Here is a 27776-nt window from a genome sequence, read left to right on the forward strand (position 1 = left end):
TACGCCTTAAATAAAAACAGAAAGTGCCGGGAAAACTCAGCAGGATTGGCAGCATCTGCGGAGAGAGAAACAGGGTTAATGTGTTTCGAGTTGAATATGACTCTTCTTCAGAACTCCGAATATTAAGCCTTACTTGATGCTACCTACAGTAGACTTTATCACACGCAAATTAGCTTCTTCGTGCGAAAGTTTTCTTCATTTTCAATGTGTCAAATGATGCCTTGACGAACGAGGAAAATGGGGAAGAGAAAAACTTCCCGTCTCTTTGCGCTTATTTTCAATAATAACATAGTATTCAGCTGTGAGATTTAAACTTTGCTATTTACATTCTTTATTCTCAACTGGTATTATAGTAATTAGTCTGCGATTATAATCAGCGCTCAGTGGAAACATAAAAAAAGCCTCTCAGCAACTTAGCAATGAGTCAAAATAGTTTGTTCTGATAAATGTACTGTTTCCATGACATAGATTTGAGTCAAAGATGACACCCTTGCATCATTTGACTGATTTCTATTAATAATCAGGTTAGTAGAACAGTGCCCCTACTTGGAAAGGCAAAAGAAGAACCAATTAGCAGCCATGATTCCTGCTCCTGACCATCCAGTGACCTGCTCTGCAAAAGCGTGTGAGCCTGAACATCCAGTGATCACAGCTTCAGCCCTCGGTTTTCTTATGCCCCGTAACAGAAATGTCGCTCCCTATCAGGGCTGCCAAATAAAAAGGAAACTTGAGTATGCTGCTGAAGGATTTCCTGCATCATTACCACAGTGAAAGGCAACCACTTCAGAACAGAAGAGAGAAAGGAAAAGATGTATTGACTCGAGGAGGTTTCAGGCAAATGCAGCTCCCACGTTGACTGAAAGCATCCTGCCCTGACGCTGTGTTCAACACCGCACTGCAAATTTGCATCGCAGCCACCCTGTAGCGTTAATCTCTTTAATTTCAAAATATTTGATTTTTATTTAAAACGACAAACTTGAAAGCCTCAATTTTAACTTGGATGTGACTCGGAGAAGAGGGGGCCAGGAGGGCGACAACTTCCCCTGCCCCCTGTCTCCGTAGTGACAGACACGTTTAATTCTGGCACCTCGTTTGCATGCTCTGGGTTAGTTGCCCACCCGAAACCAGCAGCTGACCTGCATGTTAAATATCTCCATATTTAATGGAAGACTCCAGTGGTTTCTGGCAAGAATCCTTCTCGCCTGCTCAGAAGGATATAATTGAAAACAGCAGGAAAAGAGGGGACGTAGGCAGGCAAATCTCCGTGTTGATGTCAACTGGTGGGCAGGCTGTGTAAAAATTGTGCCTTGTGATCATGTCATTGTACCCTTCACTATGTATACATAAAATATTTTGCAAAGCATTTTACAGTGACAATACTGTCCTGTTAGATTTGTCATTTAACTATTCAATATAAAACTAATGATATACAAGAGGATTAATTCTTCAAGGTAAGAGGTATTGATGATGGGGAATAAATTGACTAGCACTTATCATTAGCAACTAGAGCATTAGGTTATAAATAACACGGTCATATATTGTCTGTTTTTCCTGACAATATGTCTCCACTGCAATCTGGGAAAAGCACCCCTTAGAGTATGAATTTTCCCTTTTCCCATTCCAGGCAGTCTTTAGGTCCTCTTAATTGAGAAGGTAACTTGTGTTGAATTACGGAGAGTTTTAATGCTGTGGATCTGACTCTGCTGGAACTCCATTGACATTAATCGAACTCATTTTAAACAGAGAGAGGAAATCAGCCTTGACCGGATCGAATAATCTCAGCTGGACCTCAACTCTGGTCTCAGAGGTGAAAGGTCAGTGTAACCGATCCAGTATTTAGTAATCCCATTGGTGTTGCCTTAAAAAGACATTGCAAAAAAAAAACAAGTTCTTTACTTCTATGTGATAGGCTGATTTCCCTGCTTGATGACATCACTGTTGCTGGACCCATGGAGATCCCCTTGACTTGACGTCAGATACAAACCAACACCGAGAGCAGGGAAATCCACACCACAGAGATCACTAGGGACCAGGTTTTTGAGGAATCGGGAAGACTTTGTGGACCTTTAAAAATGGCAGGCAGGACCCTGATGCATAAGTCCCACCTCCATTTTTGACAGATCCAATTTTTGCTGGTAGGTGAAAGGGAATGGGGCATGATTCATACAGGAGGTAAACTCAAACTTATCAGAGCCATTGGAACTCAGTGCTGAGTTAAACAGACCCCATTTTGGCTGTTGCAAGAGCCTTCACCACATTGTAAGAGTCAAGAGTTGATGGAGGAGATGTAAATGCTCTTGAAAGGTGGATAATGTCTTTATAAATGTCATGATCTGAAGGGGTGTTGTTATACCATTATGAATTCTTGGCTGAGTTTCAAAAGCTAAAACCATCTCGGCAGGGGTTTCTGAGTTTGCAGTTTAATTGACAGTTTGAAGAAGCTATTATAAGATTAGTTGTCATTAATGTGGGGTCTGAATAGAAGTTTGTTTGTTTTTAAAAGAGATTAATCGCTTGAGGAGATTTAAAACCTTTGAATGGGTTCTATTAAGTGTGTATGAATGAGAGTTGTATTAGCTTGTTGGAAGATTTTCTTTCATCTCCATTTAGTCCCTGAAATCTGCCTATGGTGGATACTGGGTGATTGGCTATGGACATGACATGGAGGGTATGAGGGGCCATGGGGGAGGGGTGGTGGGTGGGGAGATGAGGGCATGCAAAGAGTGAGGGATAGAGGGCCCAACAGTTCCTGAAGACCCAGGGATGAAGTCCCAATGACCTGAGGAAGGCCTTGTAACCAGCCCACCTGGACACTTGCCCACTCCTGTGGCCACCTATGTCCAACTTCTGGGGCCAGTGGGCCTGATTCCATCCTGCACCCACCCCCAAGAGTGAAAATCACATAATTCAGGGTACTTGTCCCCTACTCAAGCCACCTGCCTCAGCAGCAAAAATCTGGCCCTAGATCTTTGCGGGCAGCTTTCTTTAAGGTCAGTAGTAAGCGCTGTGGTTGATCACAAATACCAGGCCATTGAGTCTGCTGAGTCATTATTATTAGAAACACTTAATGTTACAATCCTTAATGAAGATCAATGAGCTTGCACACGAGCAGGGGAGAGTCCTCATTCTGAGTGAGACACAGCCAGAATGAGTGAGGGTATTGGCAATTTGGTGCACAGTGGGAATTTGGTGCAGAGGGGAAGAGGTGTTCTTTGCATTTTTTCTTTGCTACCCAACTTCTTAAATCTTCAGAGTGTGGTCTTACCCTGCTGCAGCAGTAGAGGCTACAAGGGAAAGGGATGACTGGTAAGTAGTGGGTAAGGTCGGGTAAGTATTTACTACTTTCACCACATATAGTTTAAGGTCTTTTTGTGGTTTATAGGTTGTATATTCTGTAGTAACGAGGATCAGAAAAGAAGAGCCCTAGAGTAATTGATTTAAAAAGGTTTCATTTAAAGGGATAGGTCATGGCAGGAGAGCTCAAATCTGTGGTGTGCTCCTCGTGCTCCATGTAGGAAGCCGGGGACATTTCCAGTGCCCGGGACCAGCATGTGTGCAGGAAGTGTGTCCAGCTGCAGCTCCTGGAAGCTCGGGTTTCAGAGCTGGAACGGCTGCTGGGGACACTGTGGAGCATCCGTGAGTCTGAGAGCATCGTGGGTAGCACGTTTAGAGAGGTGGTCACACCGCAGATGAAGGAACTTGAGGAAGGAAGGGAATGGGTGACCACCAGGCAGTCCAAGAGAAACAGGCAGGTAGTTCAGGAGTCCCCTGGGGTCCCACTCGCAAATCTGAATTCCATTTTGGAGCTGATGAGGGCACTGGTTCCTCCAGGGAGTGCAGACAGAGCCAAGCTTCTGGCAACACAAGCAGCCTGTCTGTACAGGAGAGGAGGAAGGGAGTAAGAGCAATTGTAATAGGGGATTCTACAGTCAGGGAAATGGATAGGCGCTACTGTGGCTGTCAACATGACTCCAGGATGGTATGTTGCCTCCCTGGTGCCAGGGTCTTGGATGTCACTGAACGGCTGCAGGGCATCCTGAGGGGGAGGGTGATAAGGCAGAGGTTGTGGTACATGTTGGTACCAATGACATAGGTAGAAAAGAGGGATGAGGTTTTGCATCAAGAATTCAGGGAGTTAGGCAGTAGACTGAAAAGCAGGACCGCTCGGGTTATAATCTCTAGATTACTCCCAGTGCCACGTGCTAGCGAGCACAGAAATAGGAGAATAGCGCAGATGAATACATGGATTAAGAGTTGGTGCAGGAGGGAGGGTTTTAGATTCCTGGGTCACTGAGACCGTTTCTGGGGAAGATGGGACCTGTACAAGTGGGACGGTCTACATCTGAACCAGAGCGGGACTAACATCCTTGCAGGCGGGTTTGCTAGTGCAGTTGGGAGGAGTTTAAACTAATTTGGCAGGGTGAGGGGACACAGAATGTTAGCAGAATAGGGACACATCATAATACAGTAAAACAATCAAGTCAGAGTAAGTACAGCTGCAATAAGCTTCAAGAGAGTAAGGCAAGGCTGGATGGCCTCTACTTTAATGCCAGGAGTATGACAGGTAAAACAGATGAGTTAAGGGTGAGCATTGACATGTGGAATTGTGATATAGCAGCCATCACTGAGACGTGATTAAGGGAGGTTCAGGATTGGCAGCTCAACATTCCGGGATATAGAATCTTCAGGCGAGACAGGGGAGGGGGTAAAAGAGGAGGAGAAATTGCATTATTAGTTAAGGAGTCAGTTACTGCAGTAAGGAGAGGTGATATCTTGGAGGGGGCATCGAATGAAGCTTTGTGGGTAGAGCTTAGGAATAAAAAAGGGGCAGCCACATTGTTAGGCATTTATTATAGACCCCCAGATAGTCAGCGAGAAGTTGGTGAGCAAATATGTGCACAATTTGCGGAGGTGTGTAAAAACAATAACAAGAGAGTAATTGTATTAGGTGATTTCAACTTTCCCAACATTAATTGGGATAGACATAGTGTTAAGGGCTTGGATGGAGTGGATTTCTTGAAATGTGTACAGGAGAACCTTTTTGGTCAATATGTAGAGGGTCCAACAAGGGATAGTGCAGTGCTGGACCTAATTCTGCGGAATGAAGCTGGACAGGTGCCTGAGGTGCTGCTGGAGCATTTTAGTGATAGCGACCACAACATGGTACAGTTTAAGCTTGTTATAGACAAAGAAATAGACAAGTTGCAAAAAAAAGTTTTAGATTGGGGGAGAGTGGATTTTAGTAAAATTGAGGAACAGTTATGTAGGCAGATTTTGGAAAGATGTAAAAGCAATAGGGTTGTTGTGGTGGGTGATTTTAACTTTCCCTGTATTGACTGGGAATCACTTAGTGCCAGGGGTTTGGATGGTGCAGAATTTGTAAGGTGCATCCAGGAGGGCTTCCTGAGACAATATGTAGGTAGACCAACTAGGGAAGGGGCAATACTGGACCTGGTATTAGGGAATGAACCCGGCCAGGTGGTTGAAGTTTCAGTAGGGGAGCATTTTGGGAAAAGTGACCATAATTCAGTAAGTTTCAAGGTACTGGTGGATAAGGATAACAGGAGTCCTCGGGTTAAGGTGCTTAATTGGGGGAAGGCTAATTATAACAATATTAGGCAGGAACTGAGGAATCTAGACTGGAGGCGGATGTTTGAGGACAAATCAACAACTGACATGTGGGGGGCTTTCAAACGCCAGTTGATAAGAATTCAGGACCGGCATGTTCCTGCTAGGATGAAGGATAAGCATGGCAAGTTTCAGGAACCTTGGATAACGAAGGGTATTGTGAGATTAGTCAAAAAGAAAAGGGAAGCATTCATAAGGGCTAGAAGGCTGGGAACAGATGAAGCCCGTGGAGAATATAAAGAAAGTAGGAAGAAACTTAAGCAAGGAGTCAGGAGGGCTAAAAGGGGTCATGAAAAATCGCTGCCAACCAGGATTAAGGAAAATCCCAAGGCCTTTCATACATATGTAAAAAGCAAGAGGGTAGCCAGGGAAAGGGTGGGCCCACTCAGGGACAGAGGTGGGAATCTGTGTGTGGAGCCAGAAGAAATGGGAAAGACACTAAATGAATACTTCTCATCAGAATTCACCAAAGAGAAGGACTTAGCGGTCGATTTGTCTAGGGAAGAGTGTGTAGATAGCCTGGATCATGTTGAGATCAAAAAAGAGGAGGTGTTAGGCTCATGAAGAATATTAAGTTGGATAAGTTGCCAGGGCCAGATGGGATCTACCCCAGAGTACTGAGGGAGGAAAGGGAGGAGATTGCTGGGGCCTTGACAGAAACCTTTGTATCCTCACTGGCTACAGGTGAGGTCCTAGAGGACTGGAGAATGGCCAATGTTGTTCTATTGTTTAAGAAGGGTAGCAGGGATAATCCAGGAAATTTCAGGCCGGTGAGCCTTACGTCAGTGGTAGGGAAACTATTGGAGAAGATTCTTCGTGACAGGATTTACTACCATTTGGAAGCAAATGGGCGTATTAGTGAGAGGCAGCATGGTTTTGTGAAGGGGAGGTCATGTCTCACTAACTTGATCGAGTTTTTCGAGGAAGTGACAAAGATGATCGACAATGGATGTTATATACATGGATTTCATTAAGGCCTTTGACAAGGTCCCTCAAGGCAGACTGGTGCAGAAGGTAAAGTCGCATGGGATCAGAGGTGAGCTGGCAAGATGGATACAGAATCGGCTTGGTCATAGAGGACAGAGGGTAGCAGTGGAAGGGTGCTTTTCTGAATGGAGAGCTGTGACTAGTGGAGTTCCGCAGGGATCAGTGCTGGGACCTTTGCTGTTTGTAGTATACATAAATGATTTGGAGGAAAATGTAACTGGGCTAATTAGTAAGTTTGCAGACGACACTAAGGTTGGAGGAGTTGCAGATAGTGAAGAGGATTGTCAAAGGATACAACGGGATATGGATCGGTTGGAGACTTGGGTGGAGAAATGGCAGATGGAGTTTAATCCGGACAAATGTGAAGTAATGCATTTTGGAAGGTCTAATACAGGCAGGAATTATACAGTAAATCGCAGAACCCTTAAGTGCATCGACGGGCAGAGGGATCTGGGTGTACAGGTCCACAGGTCACTGAAAGTGGCAACGGAGGTGGATAAGGTAGTCAGGAAGGCATATGGCATGCTTGCCTTCATTGGCAGGGGTATTGAGTATAAAAGCTGGGAAGTCATGCTGCAGCTGTATAGAACCTTGGTTAGGCTACACTTGGAATATTGCGTGCAATTCTGGTCACCACATTACCAGAAGGATATGGAGGCATTGGAGAGGGTGCAGAGGAGGTTTACCAGGATGCTGCCTGGTCTGGAGGTTAGTAGTATGAGGAGAAGTTGGAGAAACTCGGATTGTTCTCACTAGAGTGACGGAGATTGAGGGGCGACTTGATAGAAGTTTACAAAGTTATGAGTGGCATGGACAGAGTGGATAGTCAGAAACTTTTTCCCATGGTAGAAGAGTCAATTACTAGGGGACATAGATTTAAGGTGAGAGGAGAAAACTATAGAGATGTGCGGGGCAAGTTTTTTATGCAGAGGGTAGTGAGTGTCTGGATTTCGCTGCCAGAGGAGGTGGTGGAAGCAGGTACGATAGTGATGTTTTAAAGGCAGCTTGACAAATTCATGAATAGGATGGGAATAGAGGGATACGGACCCCGGAAGTGCAAAATGTTTTAGTTGACCGGCAATATGATCGGCGCAGGCTTGAAGGGCCGAAGGGCCTGTTCTTGTGCTGTACTTTTCTTTGTTCTTTCTTTGTTCTTTGTTAAAATAAGGCAGGATCTGGCCAAAGTAGACTGGGAACAGTTACTTGTGGGGAAATCTACAGAGGAGCAGTGGGGGGCATTCACAAAGGAAATGGGGAGGTTACAGGCTCAACATGTTCCCTCTAGGGTGATAGGAAGGAGTAACAAGCCCAGAGAACCATGGATGACCAGAGATACTCAGGATACGATGAGAAGGAAAAGAGAGGCTTTTAGCAGGTATAAGGGGAGCAAATCAGTGGAGGCATTAGTGGAGTACAGAAAGTGCAGGGTGGTGCTTAAGAAAGCAATTAGGGGAGCAAAGAGGGGATATGAGAAAGCTCTGGCTGGTAAAAGTAGGGAAAATCCCAAGATATTCCATAAGTATATCAATGGGAAGAGGATAATCAGGGAAAGAGTAGGGCCCATTAGGGACTAAGGGGGAAATCTATGGGTGGAGCCAGAGGACATTGGTAGAGTGTAGAACGAATGCTTCATATCCGTCTTCACCCAAGAGAATGAGGATGAAGGTATCGAACTCGGGGAGAGAGACTGAGAGGTTCTTGAACAAATTGATAAAGGGGTTACAAGGTATTGGAGGTGTTGGCAGCTTAAAAGTGGACAAATCTCCAGGTCCGGATGATGTGTGTCCCAGACTGCTGAGGGAGGCAAGGGAGGAGATCGCAGGGGCTCTGACCCAAATTTTTAATTCCTCTCTGGCCACGGGGGAGGTGCCAAAGGACTGCAGAACAGCTAATGTGGTTCTGCTATTTAAGAAGGGTTGTAGAGATAAGCCAGGGAACTACAGGCCAGTGAGTCTCACATCAGTGGTAGGGAAACTATTGGAGAAAATTCTTAAGGAGAGAATTTATCTCTACTTGGAGAGGCAAGGTTTGATCAGGGGTAGTCAGCATGGCTTTGTCAGAGGGAGGTCATGCCTAACAAATTTGATTGAATTTTTTGAGGAGGTGACCAGGTGTGTAGATGAGGGTGGTGCAGTTGATGTAGTTTATATGGATTTCAGCAAAGCCTTTGACAAGGTCCCACATGGGAGACTTATAAAGAAGGCAAATACACATGGGATACAGGGTAATTTGATAAGGTGGATTCAAAATTGGCTTAGTTGTACGAGATAGAGAGTGATGACAGAAAGCTGCTTTAGTGACTGGAAGCCAGTGTCCAGTGGCGTACCACAGGGATCTGTGCTGGGTCCCCTGTTATTCGTCATTTCTATAAACGACATAGATGACTATGTGGGTAGCAGGATTAGTAAATTTGCGGATGACACAAAGATTAGCCAGGTGGTTAACAGTGAGGTTGAGTGTCTTGGGCTACAGGAAGACACAGATGGGATGGTCAAATGGGCAGATAAGTGGCAGATGGAATTTAACCCTGAACGGATGTGAGGTGATACACTTTGGAAGGAGTAATTTGACAAGGAAGTATTCAATGAACGGCATGACACTAGGAAGTTCTGAGGAACAAAGGGACCTTGGCGTGTGTGTCCATAGATCTCTGAAGGCAGAGGGGCATGTTAGTGGGGTGGTGAAAAAGGCATATGGGACACTTGCCTTTATCAATCGAGGCATAGATTACAAAAGTAGGGAGGTCATGTTGGAGTTGTATAGAACCTTGGTGAGGCCACAGCTGGAGTACTGTGTGCAGTTCTGGTCGCCACATTATAGGAAGGATGTGATTGCACTGGAGGGGGTGCAGAGGAGATTCACCAGGATGTTACCTGAGATGAAACATTTAAGTTATGAAGAGAAGTTGGATAGACTTGGGTTGTTTTCGTTGGAGCAGAGAAGGCTGAGGGGCGACCTGATCGAGGTGTACAAGATTATGAGGGGCATGGACAGGGTGGATAGGAAGCAGCTGTTCCCCTTAGTTGAAGGGTCAGTCATGAGGGGACACAAGTTCAAGGTGAGGGGCAGGAGGTTTAGGGGGGATGTGAGGAAAAACTTTTTTACCCAGAGGGTGGTGACGGTCTGGAATGCGCTGACTGGGAGGGTGGTGGAGGCGGGTTGCCTCACATCCTTTAAAAAGTACCTGGATGAGCACTTGGTACGTCATAACATTCAAGGCTATGGGCCAAGTGCTGGTAAGTGGGATTAGGTAGGTAGGTCAGGTGTTTCTTGCATGTCGGTGCAGACTTGATGGGCCGAAGGGCCTCTTCTGCACTGCGTGATTCTGTGATTGCGTGAATGGCGATTAAAAAAGGGAAATGTGAAAGAAAGCAGCTGCCACAAGGGAATAATGTTTAGAGTTAGAACATATCTGGGATTTTTTAAAGAAAGCGAGGGACCATCCTGGACTCTTGTACTGTTTGGCTTCAAACCGCAGAGCCTCCTTAACTGATCTTCATTAAGAACTTCCCTCAAATTGAATATTTCCATCCTGAGAAGGGTGGGATGAAATTAAGCAGGGCACTTTCCTAACTGCACACTCGTGGTACATTCACTTCTGCTGACTGCGTGCCAGGGATGTTGCGATGTAGATCCACTACCAGGAACAGACTGGGAAGACAGTGTTGTTGAGGAAAGTTGTAGCGCAACATGACTTAGTCTGAAATCCATTCAAGGTACAAGAAGCACATTTTACCAAAGGTAAAAGCAAAGTTTATTATTCACTTTCATTCATTTTTAACTGGTTAAGCAGCACATCATGGACAGGCAGCTAGTCATGTAAATACTCATCAAACCTGAAGCTCAGATGCATTTTACAGGCCTTAGTGATAATGTGAAGATTGCACAGGTGGCTTAATGCTAAGCAAATGAATTAAAAGCTTTTCAATTGGCTAGAAGAACTCCAGTTCACTTGCAATTCAACTTGGCTAAATAGTGGTTCAGATATTTCCTGTCCATCAGTATTATTGTAAAAGCCAAGTCTCAGATGATTATAAGCCAAGTTTGGTGGATAACCCACCCCCACGCCCCCCCCCACCCCGCCCCTTCCAGGAAAATGATAACTCCATTGCTCAGCGCTAAAGGAACAGCACTCGCCATTTACCTCGAAACCAGCTTCTCACAAAGCGTTGCAGTTTTGTCAGCAAAAGCTTTCTCACTTCCAGCATTAGGTTGAATACAGCGACCGCTACAGGGAACCTGTGGCATTCGTGAGCCAAGGAAACAGCAGAGTGTCTGAGCAACCAATCAATTTGAAAGTTCCCCATAGACAGCAAAGCAAGGAGTAAAAAAAAAATCAGAAAACATAAATCACATTGAAATCATTGTACAGAAAGCAAAGTAAAGATCGAGACACATACATGGAATTAAGACAGGAACTTCATAGAAAATGAAAAAAATCTTTTTTTCATTTCTTTTTAAAAATCTGCATTTATTTCCTTCTGAGGAAGCGAGACTCCAGGCACACAGAATTGCTTTTCAGAGCCAGAGATGTTGTTCAAAAGTAATCATGACTTACTGCACGGTGAAGGAACTAGTTATTCTTGACTGAACAAGGATTAGGTTTTATATCAGTCTTTACAGTGATAATAGCGATTAGATTATTCTCCTGCCTCATAAGTGATTTCTCTGTAGATTCTATTATCGAAGAACATATGAACTTATGGTCAAGGAGCAGGAATGGGCCATTCAGACCCTTGAGCCTGATCCACCATTTAATAAGATCATGGCTGATCTGATAGTGACCAGAAATCTGCATCCCGCTTACCCCCGAGGGCCTATCATCCCCCCCTGACTTACCAAGAAACTATCCACCCCTGCCTTAAAAACATTCAAAGACTCTGTTTCCACTGTCATTTCAGGAAGAGAGTTCCCAAGACTCATGGCCCTCTGAGTGAAAAAAAACTCGCCTCATCTCTGTTTTAAACGGGTGACCTCTTATTTTTAAACAGTGACTGCTGCAGTGCGCCCTGTGAAGGAGTAGAGTATCTCGAAGAACAACTCCCAGATTTCCAGGTTGCTGTGGGTGTGCGAACACCATAAGTTACTGGCAGTTTTTGACAGTAATTACGATGACCACGACAGCCTCACAGTTATTAATACAGCAAAATCTGGGGCCATAATATCTCTCCATGCATTAAGCACATATCATGTTAGTGAAGTCACAAAATCAGTCAGGCTGCTGTTCTAATTGAATAGAGGAGAGGTGCAGGTGACGGTGGCAGAGAAATGCAGCAGACAAAACGGGGAATTAAATCTAAATTATCTCTGTTTGATTGCTATCAAAGCGTTATGTAAAACAGACACTAATTAGGAAACACAGAGAATGATACCATCATGGAAAGATCGAGTGTGACAATTAAATTATAAGCCACAATCCATTTAGATAGAAACCACAGAGGTTTCACTGCTCATCTTTTTAATTTTTGTTCTTAGGTAAACGACAATGAACTAATAGCAATCTCAGTATCTGAAGATAAAGTTGAGTGGATTGATTTCCATAACCATACATCACAGCGGAGCCCGGTGAATGCTGGATTAATCTGACAGATGTTAACCAAAGACATAGAACAATCGAACAAAAGCCTACATTTCTACACTGCTCACTACACAGAGGCACCTCAGAGACCTTCAGAGGTAGAGAGGAATGAGTGGAAACTGAGTGGGACACTGGAATAGAAGGTCAATCAAAGGAGCATGGACAAAGAGAAATGTCTTGAGAAGGTATTTGAATGCAGGGAGGGAGATTGCAAGGTAGAGATGCTGAAGGAGACAGTTCCAGATGGTGGGGGACGAATGACTGAATGATCCTGAAGAGATCCCGCAATGGATTGAGTGGTTACATGGAAACATACTCCGCTGTCAGATATCTCCTGTTCATCTGGCATTTGGGAATTTGTGAAATGCAACTCACAACCTGATGTTATTACCAACAGCAGCAATATCTTCAGATTACACACTGTCCACTGGGAACTAGGGGCATAAATATCCCTTTTCCCATCCCAGTCATTTTGGTAACTGAAATCCCCATTGCCTCTTCGTCCAATGGCATTATGCAAAGAAAAGCAAGATGTTTGCCAAGTGTTCTGGCTTTTACCTCTCAACAATTATGTCAAAAACAGAATATTTGGCGATTTGTCTCATTTCCGTTTGTGGAATTGCACTGTGTAAAAATTGGCTGTCGCATTGCTTACAGAAATAAGGGGTACAACTGGGACCTGGGTGTATATGTGCATAAGTCATTAAAGGTGGTAGGACATGTGGCATGAGCAGTTAATAAAGCACACAGTATCCTAGGCTTTATTAATAGGGACATAGGGTACAACAGTAAGGAGGTTATGCTGAACTTGTATAGGACACTCGTTAGACCTCAACTGGAGTATTGTGTACAGTTCTGGGTGCCGCACTTTAGGAAGGATGTAAACACATTGGAGAGAGTGTAGAAGGTGTTTACAAAAATGGTTCCAGGGATGAGAAACTTCAGTTATGAAGACAGATTGGAGAGGTTGGGACTGTTCTCCTTAGAGAGGAGAAGGCTAAGAGGAGATTTGATAGAGATGTTCAAAATCATGATTTTGAACAGAGTAGATGGGGAGAAACTGTTCCCACTCGTAAAAGGATCGAGAACGAGAAGGCACAGATTTAAAGTGATTTACAAAAGAAGCAAATGCAATATGAGAAAAAACTTTTTCACAAAGCGTGTGGTTCGGGTCTGAAATGCACTGCCTGGGAGTGTGGTAGAGGCAGGTTAAATTGAGGCATTCAAGAGGGTATTAGATGATTATTTAAATAGAAACAATGTGCAGGGTTTCAGAGAAAAGGTAGGAGAATGACACTGAGTCATAACGCTCATTCGGAGAGCTGATGCAGACAAGATGGGCCGAATGGCCTCCTTCTGCACCATAACAATTCTGTGTCTCTTTGACATAACATCGCCCATAGGCAATGATCCTGCTTATTTTTCTTTGTCGGGTGTGGCCTACTTGTTGCGCTGTGCGGTACCTTTCAGATCGCTGTGCGACTGTGCACACACACGCAACTTAAGGGGGACGTTTGATGTACACAGCCAGTTTGCTCCCTGTGTGGTCAGCTTTGTTACCCCTCTCAAAACTGACCACAATTTCAGGACTTAGAGCGAGCGCAGGTTAACAGAGGAGTCCTGAAGTTGTGGTCTGTCACTCACTGCTCCACTGCAGGCTGCACTGTGGAGCCCCCTATGCCAGAAATCAGTGACATCCTCCTCTTGTCTGCTCTCACATTGCTGTTTCAAACTCCATAAAAAGTTCCACCTTGTTCATTTAGGTGTAACTGGGTTATTAACTGCAATCTGAGTAATAACAACTGCTGAACAAAAGATCTGGCCCCGATAAAGTAATTTTGTATTTGTGGACTGTTGTTAAATGTTTCCAGTTTGATTAAATCTTTTTTAAATAATGTTTTCCTTCAAGTTTTTTTTTCAGAATATTCAGCTTCTACCTTCAACCAATGTGTTTTCTCAATCCTTATTTTGTTCTATGTAATGTTTTTAATAAGTTGTTAGATTTTACTGCTTTTCATTTCCTGACTGGCTGTCTGTGAGAATTCTTTAATATGACCGGTTACTCGGACATTTCGATGACATCACTGCAGCGCCATGCTGGGATTCGCCATTAAAGAACGCTGCAATCCACTGCCTGGTGAGAGAGGTGAAGTTCTTACCATAGAGGTCGCGAGATCAGTCACTGGGCAGAATCTTCTGCCTGTTGAGTGGACCGGTCGGGAATGAACCAGTCGAGACCGTGCGTGGAGCTGGTCGCCGCCCGCGATTGGCTGCGCGCCACCATTTTACATGGGTGTGCCAATTAAGGCCTCACGCGCCTGGTACCTGTGCAGGTGGGGGGGGGTAGTCAGGGCCGGCCTGAAGCACGGAGCTGCCTCGGAGATTAAGTTCAAATTGAAAGTTTAAAATAAAGACAGATTAAAATTATTTAGACATGTCCCCTCATGTGACAGTGTCACATGAGCTGGGACATGTTTCTGAAATGTGTGAAAAATATTTATTATTTTAATAAACCCTTCATGAAACCTCATCCCGCCCGTGGATGAGGTTTCATGAAAAATGCGAAGGCCACTTGGGCTCTTCACCTGCCTCAACCTTAAGGTTGGACGGGCAGCATTGAGAATTAGTTTATTAACGGCCTTAAAGGGCCTTTGACAGTTCAGCGGGTGCACAGCCGCCTCTGGTGCGCACCCGCCAAGCGGAAGATCTGAATGATGTGCAGTGACGTCAGGACACACGCCCCAACGTCACCACGCGTCATTTTACGCATCGGCGTGCAGGGCCCGCCCCCACACGCCGACATGAAAACTCTTCCCATTGAGTTTCCCTTCGACGTCAGTGGTGAGCACCCAATCGCTTCACTGCTGACCGCAAAACCCAGGCCAAGGTGCCCACTGATTCATAACATTCAGTATTCTCCCCTCTCCCCCCATAACAGAGGCCAGCCCTGCTCAACCACGCCCTGTATTAGTACTCAGTGAAGATATGAGCAGATTTATACATTAGAATACTCTTTTGAAAACAGGACAATCTGAATTTCGAGAGAACGTGAAAAGTAACAAAGGTTAAGACAATATAGATTTTGATTTTTACTATGGAATGGGCTGGTGTGGAGCCACTTGTAAATCCTGAATAGTTCATTATGGAGCAGATATAATAGATTTAATATAAACACCGTGAAAATTTCCTATGCCATGGTCTTTTCTGATCTCAGTATTAATGTATCACCAAGGGTCATTACCTGACATCAACTTGTCAGATAAACTTCCCGTGGGACCCTTCATTTCTTCCTAGAATTTGCAGCAAAAGATAGAAAATCTGCTTAATAATAAACAAGTGAAAAGTAATGCCAATAAAACAAGCCTAGGAATAATAATATTACATTCTGAAGTAACTAATCCATTTTTATGTCAGCAAACTATGCAAGATACTCACAAGCAAGTTTATTGAATAAAAATCATATTAAATTGTTTCAACTTAGTCTGTGTAGTAATTAGTGTTACTAATGAGTCGTAGAACCAGCATATTGGTAAGTAAATCAGCTCTGTGTTTGAACATTCTGCATTGTCTGTCCTGATGTTACCTTAACATGGTAAACCTCTACATTAGTGTATGGTAACAATATTAACGTTTATTTTAACTGCTTCAGAAATTGAAGTAGACATATTTAACTATAATTGTCTTCAGTGAAGGGTATTAAGAACCAGTGCCGTTTCTACACAGTGTCTTCATTCCAAGCGAGGCACCATTATTCTTATATAATGCAGTTGCATGCTCTGTAGCCTATATTAGCATACAGCGAATGGATAATTGTCAGAGATCAAGGTAAGTTAGGCATGATTTCCTCTCCTATGATTTTTTCTGGGTTTTTTTTTTACGTAAAAAGCTTTTGAAATTCCTGCCTTCCCTGGAGTTTGCATACTCTGGCTGAGGCACAAAGCTGTGACTGGAAGGGGTTCACTCCGTTGGGTACCTGCTTCCTTTTTTGCCATCATTTTTATTTTTACCCAAGTTCCCTGGTGATGTGGGAAGATTCACCCAGTGTGCATGCCAGCTGTTTAGCTGTGTCAGCCTTCAGATTTCCACAACACAGAGATGTGGGGAGAATCCCAATGCGAATGACAACCCTGAAGGACTTCTCATGTTTGAATTACTTTAATTCCAAATATTTGTCAAAGCAAATTTTCAGAGAATATTGCAACCAGCCTCATAGCATGAAATACGTTGCTTAGGGTATGAAAATTATTTGAAAACGGTTCAGTTCATATCTAATACCTACTCCCCACATTTACCTACAGGCATTTTTGTGACTGATATTGTATCCTCTCATTGTTCATATTTTCATTCATGGTATTCTCACTAGAAAGAAGAACTTACATTTATAAAGTGCCTTTCAAAATCACTGGAAACCCCAAAGTGCTTTACAGCCAATGAGGTATTTTTGAAATGTAGTCGCTGCTGTGATGTAGGAAACGTGGCGGCCAATTGGCACACAGTAAGCTCCCACCAACAGCAATGTGATAATGACCAGGTAATCTGTTTTTGTCAAGTTGACTGAGGGATAAATATTGATTAGGACACCATGGAGAACTATGTAGATAGCGGCGGGTAAAACGGCATGCTGCCCGCCGACAACTGATGGCAGGAAACGCAAGCGGACAATCGCGACCTGCCTCCCCGCCGTCGTGAAACTGATTGCGCCGTATTGTCCACTCACGCCACCCATCGCGCCCGCCACCAGCGGGCACAGAAAATTCCGCCCAAGGTCTTGTTTACACGTAGTATCACACTGGAGTGTCTGTCTTGATTTTTGTGCTCAATTCCTGAAGTGGGTCTACAAAACCACAACCTTCTAACTCCAAGGTGAGAGTGCAATCAACTGAGCCACAGCTAACACTAACAAACAGTAATTCCATAAACAATCATCTTTATGCTGTAATATAACTTTCATGTGGCTACAAAAGACCACATAAGAGTAGGCGTCCATTGTATTCATGGTCATTATCCCTGTTGGTCATTATTATTGCTGTTGGTGGGAGCTTGCTGTGTGCCAATTGGCCTCCACGATTCCTATATCACAGCAGTGACTACATTTCAAAAGTACCTCATTGGCTGTGAAGCACTTTGGGGTGTCCAGTGATTTTGAAAGGCACTTTGTAAATGTAAGTTTTTCTTTCTAGCGAGAATACCCTGAATGAAAATATGAGCATTGAGAGGATACAATATCAGTCACAAAAATGCCTGTGGGTAAATGTGGGGAGCAGGGATGAGATATGAACAGAACCTTGTTCAAAGAATCCTCATACATTAGCAATATATTTCTGTGATGACGTTGGTCACCATGTTCTCCGAAAATCTGCTTTTAAAAATATTTGGAATTAAATTAACTCAAACCTGAGAAGTCCTCCAGGTTTGTCCTTCATGTTTGGATTCTTAAGGGAAAACTATAAAAAAACATTTGAGTAAACCTACAGGTAAAACTTTTAATGGGTCTCACTTTTCAGCATATTAGATCATGTTATGGCAGAGTGCAGTTAGAAACAACTGCAACAAATTCTATCCTGGCAGTTGTTGGGAGCACAGAAAGATTTGAAGTAATTGTTGTTGGCTGGCAATCAAGTGAGAGATTTTTCGTGTCTAATGTATAATCCAGTGTTTTGGCAAAGTAAACGACTATTAACTCGTTGTTTGAATCCCCAGAATAAAGTTTCTGGGATTGAGAATAAAGTTACAGTTTTCTTTTTAAAAATTGCATGAAATGGCTTCTCCTGCGATGGACCATCACAGAACCACAGAATCACAGAGTGCAGAAGAGCCCCTTCGGCCCATCGAGTCTGGGACACGTCTGGCACCATCAGGGGAAGGTAGAAAGAGACAAAACCCCATGCACCTCTTTATTTTCTGTGCCCAATTTCGGTGCTGCTATTGCTGTCGCCTAGTTGTCAGTGCACTTGTCTCTGAGTCAGAAGGTTGTAGGTCCAGGTCCCACTCCAAGGGATTTGAGTGCAAAAATCAAGGCTGACACTCAAGTTCATTACTGAGGGAGCGCTGCATTATTGAAAGGTGCTCTTTCTTTGGATCAGATGTTAAACCAGGCTTGTCCAACCTTTCTGCGTGGGGGGTGGAGGTTTGGGCACATTTCCATTTCTTCTCACTCAAAGGGCCAATGAGCAAATTTCAGAAAGATACGTGAATTTCAAAATAAAACGTTGAGTGTGAAGAAAAGAAACAACTTGCTGAGCAAAAATAAAACAATAAATTGATCATTTTAAAAAAGAATAACTCATAAAGATGACCATTAGAGTGTGAGAGGTTCAGAGCGTGTGTGTCCAGCTCACTCCCAGTCTCAGGGTGATCACTCACTCACCCTCACCCACCATGTGAGTGGGTGTGAATATCTGTTGGTGTGCTGGGATAAGAGTGAGTGAGAATTCTGAGATTGGGAATGAGCCAGATACACACTCACACTCTCACACACATTCTCTCACTCTCTCTCTCTCACTCTGTCTCTCTCTCTCTCTCTCACACACACACAATCTCTCTCTCGCACACACTCTCTCACACACTCACTCTCCCTCTCTCATACACACAGGCTCTCACTCTCTTTCCCACACAGTCACTCTCTCACACTCACACTCTCTCTTTCTCTCTTACTCTCACTTTCTCTCTCACACCCTCGCACTCTCTCTCTCCCACACCCTCACATACTCTCTCTCACACCCTCACTTCCTCTCTCTCTCACACACTCACTCTCTCTCTCACACACACATACTCTCTCACCCACTCAATCTCTCTTACACAGATGCACTCTCTCACACACTTACCCTCTCTTTCACGTACTCTCACATACACCCATTCTCTCTCACACACACTCACTCTCTCACACACTCACTCTCTCACACACATGCACTCACACACACACACACTTTCTCTGACACACACACTCTCTTCCTCACACACTCTATCTCTCACACTCTCTATCTCTCTCTCTCATACACACAGACTCTCATTCTCTTTCCCACACACTCACTCTCTCTCACAGACACACACACACGCCCCCCACTCTCTCCCTCTCCCTCTCCCTCTCTCACACACCATCCAGCCTTTCCTCCCACCCCTGACCCCGGGCTCTGTTGTGTTTCTCCGCTAAGGCCTTGCAGCCAGCCCCTGGTACCCACAGTTTCTCCATCCCATGGCCGCCATAGTCTCTCCTTCCCCTGTGACCCCACAGCCTCCCTCTCTCCTTCCCCCGTGGCCCCGGGCAGCCTCTCCTTCCCTATCCCTACCCCCTACCCCGAAAAGCTCTGTTTTTCCCAGGAATACCGGCCGCCACTGGAACCCGCTGCTCGTCCAATCACAGCCCAGAACGAAAAAAAAAACCCAGTAAAAACTGGGGAATAAGAGAACTGGTCCGAACTGTTTTTTTCCTTCTGGGAACCTGTTTCTCTCTCACATTTGCTTCTCACTTGTGAGCCAATCAGCAGCAAATGCAGGAGAGGAGTGGCCTGTGATTGGAGGAGCAGCCCCCTTTGCCAAATCTTCAACTTCACGTACCTGTCTGACCTGCATTTTGAGCAGTGGCTCCTGGGGGCCACAATCCAGCCCGCAGGCTGCGTGTTGGACAAGCCCGTGTTAAACCAAGGTCCTATCTGCCCTCTCGAGTGGATGCAGAAGATCCAATGGTACCATTTCGAAGAAGATCACGGCCAATACTTATCCCTAAATCAACATCAGAGAAACAGATTATCTGCTCGTTATTACGTTGCTGTTTGTGGGGGCTTTGCTGAGCACAAATTGGGGACTGCGTTTCCTACACTGCGATAGTGACTACACTTCAAAAGCATTCACCTGGCTGTAAACTGCTTTGGGGCATCCATGTGGTTGTGAAAGGTGCTATATAAATGCAAGTTTTTGTATTTAAGGACTTTATCTGGGTTTATCCACTAGTTTGAGCTTTCATAGGAAAGATGGGAGATTAGGTTAGTGCCGTCAGCTCACGTAGATTTTACCATCCCTTTAATTATCTCCCTTTAAGTCACCTCCCCTGGAAGTAGTGACATGAAGAGGTCAGTTTCGTAGACAGCAGCAGTCTCCAGTCATTTCGCTAAGCGAACACTCTCCATGGGTAAGCCTTTCTCCTTATATCGTAGAACTATTTGTGATCTGATTCTCATCATGCACACTCACTCTTTCCAGCTGAGATCATAAGGTATTAACAAGCAACAGAAGGCCCAATAGCTGAAATATTTGGGTATTTGGGACTGTAAGGGTTAATGTGGGACTGGAGAAACAGTATTGCCCACAGAGTCACATGGGAGTAGTAGAACATAGGAGTCGGCCTGAAGATAGCACCTCACCAGTACTGTTCCCTGTATATAGTTATGTGTTATTAATAAACAGTTATTGTTCAACCATACAAGCCTCTTCATGGGACAAAATACAACCTTACAACAGTAGCTGTCTCCCTTCTGTAGTCCAGGGACGCTGACACTCTTGTTTTAAAGGGTGGATTGGAGATAGCATGCTTTTATTTTGCAGAGGAAAAGATGCAGCAATGGGCAGGACATCTCATTTTAATAATAAGTTGCTATATAATAAGAATTATTCATGCAGGAATACACATAGAAATGAAAATCCCAGCGCCAGTGTACCCTCTTATTTCAACAAAAACTACAGCCTTCCTTGACCAAGAAACACTTGGTGTCCTTCTGTTACACTAAAAGCCCACGTGAGCTCAAGCAACCTCACCAGGGAGCTGCCATGGATACAATTCCGCTTTAAACTCCCTTTTAAAAAATGCTCCATTGATATCCATCCCTTTAAATCGCATGCATATTTACAAAAACGTCATCGTTGTGAATTAATTTACTGCAGCACGGCAGAAGGCAATGAGATGTTACATATATAAAAAAGAGAAAGAGGATTATGGAGACGTAGAGGCCGCTTGAAGTGGCAGGCCCGAGTTTTTGGGAGCCACGAAGCAGTAGAGGATTTGAAGGAAGGTGTTGCAGTCCAGATGGATAAGATTCAATTATGTTTTTTTTTGCCAGTGGCAGATGACAGTGAAGCCAGTGTATTCCTTGCAGCTGAGGCAGGATGACATCCTGACTGAAGGATTAATGATTGTAACATAATCACCCTCTGTTTATTGAATGATAATCCACAGTTGATTAGTTGGGGTGGGCTGGGTGGTTGAGATGGGGGGTGCCGGGCGGGTGGGGGGATGCAGTATATTAGATGATGGTAGAATAGGGGATACATTATAAGGTGAAGGACAGCGTCAGTGCCAAGAGCAAGGTCTGAGCAATTTCTAAAGTAATTACAACCTTCCAAAACCAATCAGTTGGTGCAGGCACAGAAATTCTTTTCCATGGGTGGCCACTATCCAGTCCAACTACCTAGTTAGGAAAGTTAATAGACTGCCAAATATGTGTATAGCCAAAGTCACACACACACAAAAAAAACTATTATAGCTTGTCTGCCTTGCAGCTGCTGCTTTCATTCTCCCTGGAATGTTTGACTGCCTTCATCCCAACTGCCAAATTTGATGTTCCTGCACCTTTGCAGAGCGGGCGGGCGTTTGCTCTTGGAATATTAATCCCAGCACGGTCAAAGAGACGCTTGAAATTATAACAGGGCAGGTGAATAGTCAAAGCCTAGAATGATTCCATCGACCAACTAGTGGAATCTGTTAAATTTGTCAAGTCAAACGGGTATCAAGTGTTCGCTCATTTTAATACATTGAACTGACTGACCAGCGAGAGGGAAGGATCTTGAAAAAAATATTGTTTGACTTGATGAGCACCTCCGGAATGAAAACATCTTCAATTAAAATCAAAATGTGAGTGCCGCAAGTTCCATTTTAAGAGAAACCCCCTTTTAACAAAGAGCCCGATCCAGCTGCCCTGCTTGATATTTTTTTTTTTTAAATTTCATCTTTCTCTTTAAAAATTCCTGTAAAATTGGCAGAACCGTGGTTTGAACAGGGAAGCTGCGATATAAGGTCAGAAATCTGTTTCTTTGGATTTATGCCGCATTCTGAAGTATTAAGTCATAGAATTTCTAACAGCAATTTTGGGTAAACAGAAAATATAATTCTGAAAGCCGTATTAAAATGGGATGTTGAAATGCACATTACTGCAGGAACCCCCCTGATATCAAATATCACTCAGGCTACTAAACAGTATTTGTGAAAATCCAAGGTTTTGTTGCTGTAGACTGTGAGCACCAGCTTGCTCATTATCTGCAAGTGGCCAAAGAGTGGTTGAAGTATTTTATGACTTTGCCACAGTGCACAGCAGCTGAGAGACTGAATGGGCTCATTTACCATCTTGGGACCCAGGCTACAAAACCTCTTGGCAGGCTATCAACTTGGAGCAGACAATCACCCACAGAGAACGAGCCCATAATCCTTATGATTTCTCTTTTAAATAATTCCATTCCTACCGCTATTTAGGCAATGTCACGCAAGGTAGGTTTACAAAATTGTAGCCTTGAAAGTCACACAAGCAACGCGCAGAAGAAAGGATGTTTTCTCTGGTGTCAATATGAGACAGTGTGACAGTGAATGGTGACAGGGCTTTGTGTCAGCATTGCTGTTTTCAGGCAACTACATTTCAAAAAGCAAAAAAGCAAAAAATCCCACACATTCGTAAGACAACAAATGAGATGTGCACTTTGCTGTATTTAGATATTAGCAGACAAGAGGCTATGGAAACATTTAGCTGAAGGTAGTGATGGAGTGTTTGGAAAACCCACTAGAATCCCACACTGTCAAATTCACTGTTACCTAATCAACCTCTTCTGGAGAGTTTGGGGAGTTGTAAAACAATGAAGCATTTCAAGTAACGACTTCTGTGAAAATGTTGAGTGTTGCACTTATTCACAGAAAGCCTAGGAAAATGTACCAACATGTGGTTGCATTTAGGACTGCCCCATTTACGAAGTAAAACAGATTGAAGTATTTAAAATGAACAAGAAATTCAAAGAGAATAATCTTTATGGTTGCCAGTGTCCATTTTTCTCCAATTACTGCTCCTGTTCCCACTAGAAATGCACAGTGCAACGCAACATCTAGATGAAAGCATCTAGACCTCAGTGGGGGATGAGCCTTGCAGAATCTCTTCAAAAACAAGAGTGTAATACGGCCACTTTGCATTCTTTCTACTTGTCTGGTTCCTCAAACCATATGCCCCCTCATCCATCGTTGATCGAGCAGCCAATTTTCTGAGGCCGTTTTTACATGATTGATAATAGGCTGACTTGTATTGCCATTTAACATAGAGCTGTGCGTATAGCAGTGGACGGAGAGAAATCAGAAGTTTTACTCAACGTTACTTAGCTTATTTCTTAGGTTTTTTTTTAGTTGCAAGATAGTTTTGCTTCTATTTTTTTTACCTTTCTTAACAGGACTCATTATCTCAGGCTGGTCAAATAAGCTTGTATTCATTCTCTTGTTAAAAGCAAGGAACGCTTTACGCGTCTACCTCTGGTCGATCGCAGTTCATGTACAGGCAGCCCTGCGGTCATCACTGAAGCAAGAGTTGGGAAGAAGCAGCTGAGGAGTGATGCGGGTGGAGATGAGGTGATGGGGATCATTGGGGCAGGGGGTGCAGAAATTAGAAAATCTAAAGAGGGTGAACTAAATCACAAATACCTCCCCATTCCCACCCAATACATTTTAACTCCATTACCTCCTGACTAGCTTAGAATAGTAGTACAGACAGGGGAAAAATCCAGGATTTAAACTTGTTCAATCTGTATTTATTTTGCTAAAACTTCACATTCCCTATAATGTATTGAAAATGTATTCGATTTAGCATTCATGCTTAGTAAAACCCTTTCTCTAGTTTTGTATTACGTGCTGGGGAGTGGGAGCAACCAAGCAGTTTAATAATATGCAAACTCATGTCATAATTCAAATTGCTTTTATAAAATACAACAATTTAATCTTTACCCAATGCTGTGTGCGTCTTAAAAGGTTAACATTTCAGCTCATACGGTAGGTTTGATTCAGACTGTGTGTCATTTCGGAGAAGTAGCGAACGAGCTCTCAATAAAGTTGTTTTGTTCCATTATATCCCAACAAGCTGATCGCTGGGGGGACCTCATCGTTTCTTGTTGCCACTTATGAAACCTTGCCTACTGTCTCCATCCTGAACTGATATCAGGAACAGAAAAGCTACCAGTTATCTTCTTCCTTACCAACTGATCCTTATAATCCTGTTTTGTTAATAAAAGCAATATTTCCCACCAGAACCACAATGGTCTTAACATTATAGAGTATTCCATTTCAGATACTTTCTTAGGTTTCATATTCTGAAAGCATAAAATTAGTAAAATAAATCTGCGCCCATCCATTTGTTGTATGTAATAACGTAAATACATTTTCCTTTTGAGGAATAATTGCAATCATTGGGCGGAATCATCCCAGATTTGCACTAACTGCGGTAGCGGGCAGGTTAAATAATATCGCAATGGCGGCTTTTCACGCTGTGTCATCCCAAACCTGCCACATTAATTATGCATTCCTGGGATACAGGCAGTTTCCATGGTGGGCAGGCTCTGATTCGCCTGCCACTCTGTCACCTCACTGCTTCACCACACCAGGCACCACATTTAAAGTCCGGCCGTGCTCAGTGCTTCCAGCCCAGGACTGCAGCAAGGAAGACATGGCCCCGAAAGGCAAGAAGACTGCAGCCCTTGAGCGCCTTTTGGACACCATGGAGGCCTGCTGTGATATCCTCCAACCCAGCTCTGGCCATAGTGGGGGGCAGCTACATTACCGCTCCGGCTTGGTAGGCAATGGCAGTGGTGATCAGTGCCAGTGCTGCACAGAAGAGGTTGGCCATCCAATGCAGGTAGAGGAAGAATGATCTCGTCCGTGCAGCCAGAGTATGGCAACCATTTCACCACACTAAACTCACACACTCAAGCCCATCACACATTCACTGGTATCTCACTCACTGCCAGCTCAAGGGACATCACCACTCACTCTCTCACACACACCCTCACATCTCCATCTGGCCTCATCTCCTCTGGAGATGCTTCCTCAGCCCTCACCATCTTCAGGTCACTTGCACAGATCAACATGTGCCCCCCCACACACCCTGGGATACCCCCCTTCCCCAGTACAGCCCTCGCCCTGCAGCCTCTTCCCTGGCCTGAGGCCATTTCTCCCCCTTCCCCAAGCAAGCCCTGGCCCTGCAGCCATTGAAAAACCGCCCCCGCCATACGGCCGGTCTGGTAGGTGGAGAGCTGCCCGTGAGCCCCCCTAACAGTGATGTGGTGCTGTCTGTGAAGCCTGGCGCTGATGACTGCGAGTGCTGCCTGAAGCAAGATAGGCAAACAAACCTTGAAGTCCCGAGCGAAGTGCAGCTCGTCAAGTGCACACCTTATACGTGCTGTTGTGAAACATGTCAGCGTGTTTTCCCACCGACGTGGGCAGACCATCCAGCGGGAGGGTGGATGAGTCCGGCAGGCTGGCCTTATAATGATGTGCTGGTGTATTACAATGAGGTTCCCGATGTCCGATGGCAATGCAGCTCGCCATCGGTGGGCTGAGCGGACGATCGCAAACTAGTTTCACAATATCGTGAAACCAATCTTTGGCCTTCTCGCCATATCGTCCGTTCACACCACCGAACACGCCTGACCAACTGCAGCCATTGAAAAGGCCACCCACATGTGTCTGATCTGGTAGGTGGGGACCATGGTGGACAACCCGTGTCCTGTGATTTAGTGACCAGAGTAATTCTTTCCTCACAATATTTAAATAGCCGGGCCAGTCTTTACAATATCATCTCTTTTGAGTTGTGAGGATGCAAGACAAAGCTGAGGGAGTGCTGCAGCTGCAGAAGTGCTGACTTTCGGAAGAAATGTTAAACCGAGGCACCCTTCAGCCTGCTCTGGTGGGTATAAAAGACCTCTTGGTGCCATTTCGAAGAAGACCAATCGAGTTAGGCCTTGTGTCCTGGACAACACTTATACCTCAATCAACACCACAAAAACAGGTTATCTGGACATGATTACACTGCTGTCCGTGGGAGCTTGCTGTGCGCAAAACTGGCCGCCCCATTTCTTGCACTACATCCGTGACTACACTTCAAAGGCGCATCATTGGCTGTGAAGTGCTTTGAGATGTCTGATGATTGTGAAAAGCACTGGATAAATTATTCTTTCATTTCGATGGCCTAATCCCCTCACGCCTGAGTTTGCAATTCCATCCCTGCCGTCTGTGGGTTTGAGCAGCGGGAAAGGTCATGAACAATTTTGAGCAGAGTATATGAGGAGAAACTATTTCCAGCGGCAGGAGGGTCAGTAACCAGAGGACACAAGTTTCCGATCATTGGCAAAAGAACCTGAGGTGACACCAGGAGCTTGTTTTTACACAGCGGGTTAATATTACCTGGAATGCACTGTCTGAAAGGACAGTGGAAGCGGATTCTATGGTAACATTCAAAAGGGAGTCGGATAACTACCTGAAGGGAACGAGGCTATGGGGAGAGGCTAGAGGAGTGGGACAAGCTGAGCAGCTGTTTCAAAGAGCTGGCACAGGCATGTTGGGTTGAATGGCCTTCTGCCCTGTGCAATGCTATGTTATACATCAGAGCTAGCGCACAAAAGGTCTAAATACAACACCTGGGAGCACACGTAATTATGTACGAACGTCAGGCAGTCACGGGGAAGAAGTAGTCAGGTTTGTGCAGAAGCATTGTGGAAAGCATCCTGTCGCCAACGCAAAATTCTGTTTAAATTTCACCCAAATTGGCCCTGGAGATCCTCTGTCACCTTCAAACTCTACATACCCTCTATAATTTAGTTTCCCCTGATTATAGAAGAACATTACAAAGAACCGCTCCAACAAAAATAGAAAATGCATAGGAAGTAGCAACACTATAGCCCCCCCTCCGATACAGAAATACATGGCAGGGCACAGAGCTTTACTGGGGTGGACAAGCCAATCCCCAGCAGGACAAAGGGGGTGCAGAGAGACGTTGGAAGGGGGCAACAGCTTATCAAAAAGGAAGGGGGATTTAGGAGGCTTTTGAGAGGAAGGAATGAGATGAAAAGGTGGAGGTCCCTGTGGTGGAAGGACCTGGCACCTATAAGGTTAACATGGGATTGAGTACAGTAATGTCCAAATGTTGATGAAAGAAGGCACATGACTGTAGTAATTGTGGTTTTGTTAAATGTTGGGCTGTACCTTTAAGAATAGTCCCGTGATGTATGATCACATAATCAGTGTAAACCAATGTGTTAGCAGTGCGGGCTACCTCCACAGTCAGTGTGGAGGTAGAGATGGAGTTGAAAGCACACATGTAGTTGCTGCTGGCTATACTGTAAATAAACTAGTGGTGGAATTTTCCCAGAATTGCACTAAGTGTGGTAGCGGGCACATACAATGGAGTCCTACCCGCCAACGACAATGGCGGGTTTTCACGCCATCGCTTCACGAGCTAGCCTCATTATTTATTCATTCCTGGGAAACAAGCCTTTCCATGGTGGGCTGACTCTCATTCACCCGCTCGCCACCACCCCGCTGTGGCATCGTGCCGAATGCCTGCTTCAAAAAGCAGCCAAC

General features: G+C 44.5%; 1 protein-coding gene across 3 annotated transcripts in view; it reads right to left on the reverse strand.

Moving 5' to 3' along the window:
* Window positions 1-1577: 1577 nt before the first annotated feature.
* Window positions 1578-27776, reverse strand: part of cd164l2 (CD164 sialomucin-like 2) — a 405638-nt gene continuing 379439 nt past the window's right edge. For all 3 annotated transcript variants that reach the window (XR_013580075.1, XR_013580074.1, XR_013580073.1), the window contains one exon: window positions 1578-1590. The gene's annotated coding sequence lies outside the window, so the exon portion shown is untranslated. The remainder of the gene's footprint in view (window positions 1591-27776) is intronic.

This window comes from Cetorhinus maximus, chromosome 21, assembly GCF_964194155.1.
Source record: "Cetorhinus maximus chromosome 21, sCetMax3.hap1.1, whole genome shotgun sequence".
Classification (NCBI taxonomy): Eukaryota; Metazoa; Chordata; class Chondrichthyes; order Lamniformes; family Cetorhinidae; genus Cetorhinus; species Cetorhinus maximus.